Raw genomic sequence first — 12,762 nt, 5'->3', positions numbered from 1 at the left:
GAATGACTGTATCAAAGATCAAAGGACTCATAAGCCAGAGAGACAGCCTCAACTATCCACCTGCTTAATGTCTGCTTGGTTGCCAGGAGCCCTTTCTTGGGCGGACCAAAGCAGTTGGTCATTTTTCCTCCACAGGGCAGCTCTGTGGATATAGGTGTCCAGCGCTCTTACTGGACACACCAAATTAAGCTTCTCCTGGTCTGAATCCCGGAAGGACTGCAGTACTATGACCCATGGAACGACAGTGGGCACCTTCAGCACATACCCCGGACTTGGGTGCAAGAAGGCTTTCACAATTCCTGGTGCAAAGTTGGTACATGATGAGGCCCTAGAAAGGGCATGAAGGTCACCAACTCTCTTGAGAGACAAGATGGCTAAAAGAAACATTCTATAGTGTCAAAATTTGTTATGAATTGTTAAAAAAGGGGCCTTATTTAGCCCGTCTATGACCACGGCCAGATTCCATGCTGGGACACTAGCACGTAGTGGAGGCTTCAGCCTCAAGGCACCATGAAGGAAATGTGTCACCAGTGGGTTCCTTCCCATTGACTGATCATCTGAAAGGGCATGGTAAGCAGATATACAGTAGCCGCCGCATATACCTTAAGAGTGGAGGGAGTCAACCCTGCAGAGAAACGTTCTTGCAGGAACTCCAGCACTGTACCAACTGGGCAGTTAACTGGGTCCAGCTGATGATCTCTACACCATGAAGTGAAAAACTTCCACTTCAGGGAGTACAGTTTCCTTGTGGAGGGTGCTCTGGAGTGGAGAATGGTCTCAACAACCTGAAAGACCAGAAGCTATGAGGGCTACTATCAGTAGACTGACCAAATCCCAGCGGACTCTTTCCAGGACTCCTGAGAGCAGAGCAATCGGGAAAAGGCATGGCATCTAGTCCCAAAGGAGCTGGATGTGTGAGGAAGAACCACAGAGGACACAGTGAGTGGTCTCCCAAGATGCAAATAGCTCTACTTGAACCTGGCCAAAAACACTTCAACTCTGCCCCACAACCCTGGGGTGGAGCCTGCATTCCCTGGACCTTGGCCCCTGCCTCGACAGGATGTCTGCTCCTTGATTGAGGTACCCAAGGATATAAAATGCCTTCACAGAGAGCAGCTTACCCTGGGCCCACAGGAGGATCTGTTATGCCAGTTTGCAAAGTGCGTGCAACCTCCCCTGTCGGTTGATGTATGAGACCACTGATGTGCTGTCTGTCTGGACAAGCACATGATGGCCTCTGAGATCTGGGAGGAAGTGTTTCAGAGCTTCTGTAGCCTCTCTCAATAGTCTGTAGGACCCATTGAGACATGTTTTGCAGAAGTTTCCATGCTGCCAGATGATCTATTAAGGGAATCAGTGTCTCGAGACTGACCTCTGGTGTACTTTGTGCAGTCACTCGGCACACTGAAGTAGATGACTGCCAGGGAACAACTGAACTGGCCATTCTAATAACCACCTTGGAGGATCCAAACTTCCCAAAGCCACTATGTTTCTGGGCGAACACTGAGAACTGTGCCCAATGGAGACCACTGTGCCCTAAAGCACTGGAGGTGGCAGGGTTGACAGACCGCATGAGGTGTACACCACTCTTCCCCAGAGGAGCTTGGCCTATTTCTTCACCAAAGTCTTTCGAGAAAGAATAATGTTCCTCAGATCTGCCATCTTCCTGGAGGACTTTGGATGAGAGTGCTGACCAGATCCCTGATCTCTTTGTGGGGGAGCACTGGAAGCGATGTTCTTCTTCTGCTGCACCCTGTATGAGGAGCTGGAAGATTCACCTACACAGCAGCCCCTAAGACTGGACCTCAGTGAGGAAGAAACCACTGGAGTGCGGCCACCTGCTTCTTTACCTCGTGAAACCTCTCGATGACAGAGCAGACAACATCACAGAAAAGGCCAGAAGGAGCAAATGGGGCATCCAAAAGGAAGAACCTGTCCTTGTCCTTCATATCAGACAGGTTCAACCAGAGATGTCTGTCCATAGCCAGAAATACTGCCAATAGCTTTGGCCATTTCCTTGGTGGTCTGGAGAGAAAAATCAACTCTTTAATATCATCAAATTGCATTTCCTCGCCTTCATCCAGGTCTTTAAGCAAGTCTGCCTGGTATGCCTGTAACACTGCCATGGTGTGCAGACAAGCACCAGCCTGACCTACCACCATAAAAGCTTTACCCACCAAGGCCAATGTTTTTTTTTTTTTTTTTTTAAAGGCCTGGTGGGCAACGCCGTAGCCTTCAGGAATAATGCTGACCCTAGGGACAGATAGCTAGCAAGCATCTGTTCAACCCGGGGCATCGTCCCATAGTCATGTTCTCTCAGCACCAAGACGTTAGAATAATTACTAACATAATGGCTAAAAAGATGAGCTGAATAAGGTCTTTCCCATGATCTCGACACCTCATTGTGCTTGCTTTTAGGATGTTTCCTGCTTCTAGCCCAGCCAATCAATTTTTAAGTTAGCCACAACACGAGTCACCACCTCATACATCTCCTTATACTGGATGGACTGGGATGACGAGTCCCCAGCCTCCTCCTGATCGATGCTCTCCACATCGACCTCCTCAGAGGAAGAAAAACAAAGCAACATGCTCTCACTCCAGAGGGAAGAAACCGCAGAGCGTGCTTCCAAACCCTGAGAGCAAGCACTGGCTCTAGAAGGTAAGGGCACAGAAAGGGCCATGCCCTTCTGCAACCCCTCCTCAAGATCCATCTGCAATCCCCACAATCTCAATCGCCGCTGTGCCTCTGCACTGTATCGCCGCTGTATATCCCTGCCTGTAATGAAACGTGGGCAGGGAGGAACACACTTACTAAAACACTGCTTGTCTGACTTATTACTCGCCATTCTCTACATAACTGAATTTGTGCACTGGCACAACACACACAATTCAAACACACCTTTTAGATGGACACAACACAGATTGCTTGCTGAACAGCAAAAGCTAGCGCTGTTTTCACCAGATATGTTTTAAAAGCTTCCTGGTTGCTACATCACCCTGCCCATGGCGTCTCATCACTCTACTAGACTGATTTCACATGTGGTTAACGGTTACACAGATGCATTCCCAAAGCATTCCGACAACATCACCTCTTAAAGAGCCCCGAGAAAATACCTTTTTTTCAAAACTAGGTTTTCAGGAAGTCTTTATACTAAATTTATGAAAAAATATTTAGTGTGATATAATGGAATATCAGGCTAATCAGGCAAACCTTGACCTCTTGATGAACACCACTCCAAACACAGGATTATTAAACTGAACATATCACATGACTGAAATATCACATGATACAGCCTAGACTTAAAAAAATAAAAGTCTGAGAAATGTTCAGACATGGCAGCTACACTTGCAGATTACTGTGATGTTTTCACAGGCTGTTTGGACTCACATTTCTGATGTCACCCATTCACTGCAGTGGATCCACTGGTGAGCATGTGATGTACTGCTAAATTTCTCCAAATCTTTTTTAAGTTTAGGTATATATATATATATATATATATATATATATATATATATATATATATATATATATATATATATATATATATTGTGAACTATACCTTTAAGAATAACTTCCACTGCTTAGAAAAATGCTACATTTTAGTGCAGGATTTCAGATTCTGTCAAAACCGGCAAAGAATCTGCATACCTTTGCATGGCACAGTATATTTACATAGCTTTTAAAACCAGCTCCATTCATCCATGGCTTTAACAGCTGAATAAATGCAGAGGCAAAGAGTAGTGAAAATTCAGAGCACCATACAGCATCTGACTTTACCGACTCCCTCAGACTGTTCATTCAGTTTCTGGGAAAAAAGCCACGCAAGACTGTGTGACCTCCTCTCAAAGCACAGAAAAAAGGCTCTGATTTGTTATGGATAATTTCTGTCGTTCTGCCCTGTACGCCTCTGTGTATCTCTTTTCACATTACATACACTAATGGAGAGCAGAAAGCAAATATAAATAAATAAATCAATAAAAGACCAGTGCCAGTGTAATATGCCTACCCACCTGCAGCCCCCCGACACAGATCAAGAACCGGCTCCCCCAGACCCAAATTTCTCTCTCCCCCTCTTTCAAACCCTTCATTCCCACTGTGAAATTGAAACCATATAATATGAGCCATGTCAAAACGCAATCTCACGCCAAATTGGAAGTTGGGATTTCCTATGACACCGCCTCTGGCTCTCAGAGAGAGATAATTACAAAAAGGCAGAGGGATAAATAGAAAAGGGAAGGATGTGATATAGGTGGGGGATGGTCAGGGAGAAGAACGGCCGCTGCTCTTACGGATATAAGTAGTGTCACAGTGAGAGGGGAGACAACATTTTGCTGCGATATAGAATTCTAGTAAACAGCTTCTTTCCCCAGAGAGAACAATGTGCCCTTTTCACCTGACATTATGGATTCACTAACTCCAAGAAAGGTGTGTACGCATCGATAGCAAACACATTCACATACACACTCCATGTACTCAGTGATGGAGTACATCTGAACTATGCGTGTGTGTGTGTGTGTGTGTTTGTGTGTGTGTTTAAAGCAGTCTTTTCAGTTTATATATGTATTTACTGACACAAAAAAGGACCATTTTATTACTTTTTTTTTTTTTTGGTCATTGTACTATTATACTACCATTTTTTTTTTTTTTTTTTTTTTACTTTTTTACTGTAACCATAGTATTCTTTGAAGAACCTTGGAGTATCATATAAATGCCATGGTAAGGTAATTGTTTAGTGTCATGGAACATATCAAAATACCATGGTATTCCCATATAATACCACTGTACCTCCACAGACATTTGGGGATTGAGTGTTTCATAAAAGAGGTTAAGTGAAAACTGAGTATGTTAACCCTGAAATGAGGGAAATTAATATTAGTTCAATAATTGACTGTTCTGCCAGTTTTTACTTGATTTTATAACAGTGTTTTAGAATTAAAGCGACGTATTTACTCGGAAGTATGCAGAGTTGCGGACGTGTTTTTGTTGGGTGCTGTTGCCATGGTGAATTATAATTTCAGAGCTCCATTGATCATGGTTTTTCATAGTCAATGGACTGAAATCCTGCAGTGCCTGCAAGGTCCCCCTGCTCAAGAAGGCACATGTACAGGTCCATTTAAAGTTTGCCAAAGAACATCAAAAGTATTCAGTGAAGGCTTGGGAGAAAGTGCTCTGGTCAGATGAGACCAAAATTGAGCTCTTTGGCATAAACTCAACTCACCGTGTTTGGAGGGAGAGAAATGCTGATATGACCCCAAGAACAGCATCCCTACAGTCAAGCACGGAGGTGGAAACATTAAGCTTTGGGATGACTTCACCGTATTGAGGGGACAAATGGACAGGGCCATGTACTGTAAAATCTTGGATGAGAACCTCCTTCCCTCAGCCAGAACACTGAAGATAAACAAAAAATACCGCCAAGGCAACAAAGGAGTGGCTCAAGAAGAAGCACATTAAGATCATGGAGTGGCCTAGCCAGTCTCCAGACCTCAGTTCAATAGTAAATCTGTGGAGGGAGCTGAAACTTCGAGTTGCTAAATTACAGCCAAGTAACCTGAAGGATTTAGAGAGGATCTGTAAAGAGGAGTTGATCAAAACCCCTCCTGAAATGTGTGCAAACCTTTTGACCAAAAAAAAAAAACGGTCTTAACTCTGTCCTTGCCAACAAGGACTTCTGCACCAAGTACTAATTCCTGTTTTGCTTGGGGATCAAATACTTATTTCACTCACTGAAATGCAAATCAATCTCCAACCTTTATATCAGGTGTTTTTTTTTTTTTCTGGATATTTTGGTTGGTATTCTGTCTCTATACATTACTATACATCTGTGCTGCTTCTGCCCTGAAAGAGAAATTGATTTGCGACATGCACAACAGCACTCTCGTCCCATCTAGATACAGTGTTAGGATCACAAGGAAGGCAATTTAAAGACTATTTTTTCACAAATCATCTACACTGCAATCTTGTAATGTCATCTGTATGGCTCTGTTGATGGAGTAATCCTGTGTTTGATTTCTCAGTTCACGACCCCTTTAAATTTTAAAATGAGAAACAGTCACAGTTATGAGAAATAAAGTTGCTATTGCAAGAAATACAGTTGCAATTAAAAATGTGATTGTGAGATCAATTTATGACCCATTCATAAAGCCATTTATGAGATAAAGTCACAATTATGACAAATAAAGTCACCATTGCGAGGAGTACTGTTGCAACTGCAAGAAATAAAGTTGCAATTGTGAGATATTAAACTGCATTCATGAGAAATAAGAAAAAAATAATAACAAAAAATAATCACAACTAAAAGACAAATTGTCAACAAGGCTATTTAACATGAATGTGAGTTCCTTAGCATCGACAATGAAGCTGTGACTATTTAATTTTAGTTAACATAATTTTTTAACTACTGTCCTGTATTCTTATCCTGTTATTATTGTAAAAGTTCAATAAACAAATTAAGCCCCCCCCCCCAAAAAAGCAATATTTATTTATCTGTTATACTGACTTTTTGAAAGATATTTATTTTTATATATATATATATTTTTTTCATGTTAATAGAAAATAAATGTGATTGATTTGTTGATTTCTCACAAATCACCTCTTTATTGTTTTGCACTGGCATATCTCTTTGACTAATGCATCTTTGAGCCTATATTTAGTATAAGTAAAATACTTAAGTAATGTTAGAATTAGATACTCTAAGACTTTTACTCAACGTGTAGTGAAGTAATTTTCACTGTAAGATACCTGTACTTTTACTCAAGTATGGTTTTCAAGTACAATGTACACCTCTGATAAAGTCACAATTGTAAAAAAAAACAAAGCTGAAATTGTGCAATATAAAGTGTACTTATTAATTAGATCAAATATGATAATATTTGATAACTGATAATTAGATTAAAAAATCACAAATTTACTATGCAAAATGAAATCTAATCTGTGAGGTGTGAAATCAGAGATATCTTTTTAATTTGTTTTGTTTCAGTGATAGAATCCAGCTTTCATGCAAAGTTCACTGCTTTACTGCAACTTAATAATATAATATCCAAAAGGTAAATTATGTAAAATATAACTATAATCAGTTCTCGTTAACCATCTACACAGTCTTTTCTAAATAAAAAAGGAAAAATATTTTGCTTACAAAGCCCTTGTCTGATCAAAGGACTGCCGAACTATAGATCAGGTGTTGGAATAAGTCAAAAACACAAGCCTAATGAGGAAGCTGCTGAGATGCAAAGACAACATCATGAGAAGAACCATGAACTAGCCAATCATTCACTCCTTATCATCAATTATCATTTTAAAATGTGCTTCAGGCTTTGAGATCTATATTCTCTTCAAGGCATGTAAGCAGTGTATTAAGGGAAGACTTTGAGGGAGCATGTGTGCCAATATGCATCATGTCTTCCAGCTATAATCAATAACTGCTGAAACAGCATAAGTGGAGCCCCAGGAATAAGCTATATAGTATAGATATATAAAACCTGGAGCTGGGAGTTTTCACAGGTCACAAGCCCAGGACTCTGTTTCCCCACACAGCCTGCGAATCACAGGACAACTCCTAGTTAGAAGTCTGAAGCTGGCCAGAGGCAGTTTAAACGCTTTGCAAAAAGACATCTGGTGCATTTTTCTAGTTGCTCTCTCATTCCTTGAGGACTTCCGATTAGGTACCAAGGCTGTGATATGAGCGGTTTTGGGAAAGAGGAGAGGAGTGAGAAGAGCACACATGGCCTACTGGTGTTTGGACCACTGAGAGTCAGATGAAAACACTGAGTAGGATAGTTAGCAATCACTGAGCTGAAATACAATACAAACTTTTCTGCTAGATTGTAGGCCTTTTGATTTTCAGTATATTGATGTCTTAAAGGGACAGTTCACCCAAAAATTAAGACTGTGCTGGTTGCTCTTTTCCATGCATTACCATAAACAGGGACAAAGGACCATACAATAATCAAAAAGCAGTCTTTTGAAGTCATAAGACAGCTTTGAGTTGAACTTGAGAAAACAGAATCAGTCCGATTCATATATTAATCATTCAGATGTTTTTGTGAATCAGATACAATAAACAGACAGAGACCAAAGTGATTATACAGTTAGTCAGTTAGTTTAACTTGAGAAATGGATCAGTTTGATTTGTGAATGAATTTATCCAGACAAGTTTTGTGAATGAAATGTAACAAACAGACCACGATGTCTAGTTAATTATTATTCATTTAGTGAGTTGAACTTGAGAACTGGATCAGTTTAATTTGTGAATGAATCATTCAGACCTGCTTTGTGAATCAAGTTTAACAAACAGAACACAATTTAAGTCATTATTAACTGGACTTGAGAACTGAATGAGTTCAATATAGCAAAAGAACCATTCAGGCTGGTTTTGTGAACCATGTATAACAAAGAAAATGAAATTTAAGTCATAATTCACTCAGTCAGCGAACTCAGTCAGTCCAATTAATAAACGAGTCATTCATTATATTTTTTTTGCAGCGTATACCCAGCACACCCTGAATGGTCAAGATACATGTGTCCTTATGTTTTATGTGTGTGTGTGTGTGTGTGTGTGTGTGTGTGTGTGTGCAGAAGCAGGGAACATGTTTTCTGGCTTTCTCTTTTATTAAAGACACTGTCACACCTTGGTGAGGTGAGAAGGTCAAAGGGAAGGACCAGACAGAAGAGCAGACACTATGCAACTTTTAAACAGGAACTTTAAGATCTTTTCCTGACAACATGACAAGTAACACACAAAGTGGTCCCTTTCCTATTGGCCAACTCTACACAGGGACTGCAGGCTGACTCCACTGACAGAATATGTGATCCGTGAGCTCAGAACAGGTATCAGATGTTCCCACTCCCCCGTTTGACAGCTAAGAGCTTCACTCTGAGATACAAGGACAGCAACGGGTCAAAACAGATGGAGGCTTAGAGGAAAAAAAAAAAAAAAAGAATAAAAAAAAATAAAAACTTCAACTTAAAGTTTCCAACAACTACTCTCTCAGAGGAAAAAACTGAGCTCTGAGGCAAAGCGTGAAGGATTCGTTGAGATGCTTTGCTTGTGAAGAACAGAGGCATAAGAGCAAGGTGAATGAAACACAAACGGTAAAGAAAAAGCTTTCAGCAAAAAAATAATAAATTATTAAATGGCAAAAAGCAAGTATCCCGCTAAAATGCTAGCAGTCCTCCCTTAGAGTAGAGTTTGTGTTGTGTGTTTGCTGTTTGTAGGAGCCAGATCAAATAGGAGTTATTTCAAAACATTAAAACTAAAACAGAAACTATTTATGAAAAGCATTTCATGAAAAATAAATGAAAACTAAAACGAAACTAAACTACAAACAGTGGTTAAAACGAAGTGAAATAATGAACAACACAAACTGTCTCCATAATCAGAAAGAATCTGATGTAATTATTTGATTTGAAATAAATAAACCTAAAATAAAGTGGTTGAAAATCTAAAGTAAAATAAAATAACTGGCTTCATCCTCCTGGTTAGGTTTCATCTTTCTCATTCATTCATTGATATTTTCTTAATATAAGATTTCTTTTTTTATCATTGCTACACTTTCTGTCTTTTCTTCTCTGACAGTTAGTCAAGTAGCACTGAAACTGAAAGCTTTGAACATCATACATCAAAGTTTCCTCACACATATTTCATGCCTAATGCACGTATTTGACCAACCATCTGGACATGAAGATGGGAAAGACATGAATATTAAGACTGGAATTCACTAAAAATGAAGTGTGTTCACTGACAGCATTGTTCATGTGTCATCCAATAATAAGCCTCATTTTAGGTGTTAGCGCTGTAAAGAATGACAATGCCAGCTAGGGATGCATTGGTTATTGGGCAAAAATTTGAAAAGATTTTGGAAAGAAAATAATACTTTTATTCAGAAAAGATGCGAAAAGTGACAGCAAAAATATATTAAATGTTAAAAAAGTTTTCTTTGAGAATGCAGAATTTTTTTTTTTTACACAGAGCAGCAATGCTTTCAAGATTGTTAATACTGATTAAATTGAATTCATGTTTATTTGTTTAGTGTAATACATATAGTTTCAAACTGCTTTACATAAAGTAAATAATAATAATAATATTATATATATATATATATATATATATATATATATATATATATATATATATATATATATATATATATATATATATATATATATAATATGAAGAAATGTTTCATGACCATGCAAATCAGTATATTAGAATGATTTCTGAAAGACCATGTGACACTGAAGACTGGAGTAATGATGCTGAAAATTTAGCCTTACCATCAAAGGAATAAATTACATTTTAATATATATTCAAATAGAAAACATCTATTTTTTTTTGTTGATAATATTATTTTTTTTTTATTTTTTTTGAGAAAATATTGTGTTTTTTATATTTTGGATTTTTATTTTTTAGAAAGTTGCATGGAAACAACTATTGCAGTGGCACAATGTTTAGCAAATTCGCTCCCAAGTGCCCTGGTACCCTTTATGGACTAGCAACATTAACAAAGAATTTTGCACAGTCTGTATACAACAGAGGACTTTCTTTTATATGTAAACAAATCTTGGATGAAATTTGTCAACTTAGCCAATCAATTGATCTCCGTTAGGTTTTCCCACAAGGGCATCAGTTCAATTTTCAGACAGTGGTGAAGTTTGGCAGTCGGGATGACACAAACTACAGGATGTGTTCCTTTTACTTCAAGATTAGAGGGAATTTAGCCTTATCTTGAACCCTGCTTCTAACAGACTCTAAAATGGCTTTTAATGGAGTAAAACTTAGCATCAGAATATCAGTCCAACTGTCTCTTCCTCTCTGTCTCTCGACATCTCTAAAAGAACAATACTGTCAGACTACTTGTAAACAATCCAGACAAGCACACAATTGGCAACATACATCATTACGGCTTAATAAATCACTCAATGCAAACCCAGCAGATTTCTCGCCCTGCAAACGTGAAGAGCATTTTAAGCATTAGCGGCCTAAAATTATAGCCTGTTTCCTTGGAAACAATAAACTGCTTGAACTTTGCTTCATAGATCTGTCCATTAAGAAGGGTTTGTGTCTGGATGTGACAGACAGAGGTCTCTGCATGACAGAATTTTGGTGATGCTTACTGAAATCCCCAGTCAGGAAGACGGCCTCCGCTCCTGGAGTCCATTCCCTAAGGACCAGACCGTTGTCGGATCGCTACTAAATTCCAAAGGATCGGTAGCTCAGCGTGAAGCAATCAAAGATCCCTTCTGCCATCTCCAGCAAACTGCTTGGATCTGAAGTTACAACAACGATAGAGAGCAGGACAGAAATATACAAAGAGAAAATACAAATTAAAGACATTATGGACACAAGCTTTATTTCTTGACCTTTCACGAACCAGAGTTCTGCAACTTCAGACAGTTGTTTTCACATAAGAAGATCACCCATATTCAGCTTTCTCTATCAGCTTTGCATCCCAGAAAAAAAAAAAAAAAAAAAAGAGAGAGAAAAGAAAACCTTTTATTTTAAAGTTATTTTGCACATAAGATCTAGCTAATGAGTCACAGGTGCGGATATACACACAGGACTCTTTCCAACAACGTTTGTTGTACTGAAAAACAAGCACACACAGTGATAAAAAAAGAAAAAAAAAAGAAAAAAGAAAATAATTTGAACCCTTTAAAAAGGCTTCTGCTCCCTCAGTCTTGCTGCTTTAACCAAAAAGACATTAGAAATTTGATATACATCTCAGACCGACGGAATTTATTGATGCAAGTCTAGAAAGTGGATCAATTTCAGAGTGTGTGGACATGTGTTAACAAATTTAAAATGAAAAGATAAAATGTTGAATAAATTAAACCCACTGAATAAAATATCTGATTTGTTAAAATATATTTTAATATCTGTTTGAAATGTGTGAAATACTCAGGAAAAAGAAAAACAAAGCAAACAATCTTGCTGATGAAATCTCATTTGTGCCTTGTTTTTTTTTTTTTACGCTGTTCGTATCTGCTCACTCAACTGAAAAATGAGCAGTGATCTGTGTCCTCCTCCGTTCTGTTAACTGATGTTTCTACCTGATAGATTATAATTGTGCTAATGCTTAATGGCACACTGTCTTTGGTTAAGTGGCTTAATGCAAGTCCTTATTTTGAAGAGGTGCTGTAGAATAACATTTCCATGAATTTCCCAATTCATGCTGTTACGGAAGACAAATTCAGAGTTTATCTCAAATGATGAAATGGGGAGCTAAGAAAGAATTGTGAAAATGTTTAGGCAATACTCAATAGCTTTGCGCATCCATAACTATGCATTAAAACTTGTGTGATGCTTAAACTTATACTACATTTGCAATCAATAACAAAATAGATTTTTTCAATTCTTAATGTTTTTGGCTCTCTTTTCCCTTGTTAAATAACCAATAGACAGTAGTCTTTCACCTTATACTGTATACTATGAATAAAATATTTGAGGAAAAACTAGAACAGCATGTTATAAGCAATAGAATACATGGGAAAATAAAGTGTATTATATTGCTTGTAACATGCTGTTCTAGTTTTTCTTCAAATATTATATATATATATATATATATATATATAGTATATATACTATATATATATATATATATATATATATATATATATAGCCTCTCATTTTTTGTTTTGTTTCGTTTTGTTTGTTTTTATTGTGACAACTAGTCAGAAACCATGACAACTAACTCAACAGTAAAAACAGTGCAAACTGAAAACAAAGTCCAAACAGTGGAGGTGTGACATATATACAGTACATA

The 12,762-nt window shown here is 38.1% G+C and overlaps 1 pseudogene; it reads right to left on the bottom strand.

Annotated features, from left to right (window-relative positions):
• Nucleotides 1-11,420, bottom strand: part of LOC122146336 — a 92,187-nt pseudogene extending 80,767 nt beyond the window's left edge.
• Nucleotides 11,421-12,762: the final 1,342 nt, after the last annotated feature.

Source organism: Cyprinus carpio, chromosome A10 (genome assembly GCF_018340385.1).
Source record: "Cyprinus carpio isolate SPL01 chromosome A10, ASM1834038v1, whole genome shotgun sequence".
Classification (NCBI taxonomy): Eukaryota; Metazoa; Chordata; class Actinopteri; order Cypriniformes; family Cyprinidae; genus Cyprinus; species Cyprinus carpio.
The sequence above is the reverse complement of the archived record's forward strand: the minus strand, read 5'-3'. Positions and strand labels throughout refer to the sequence as shown.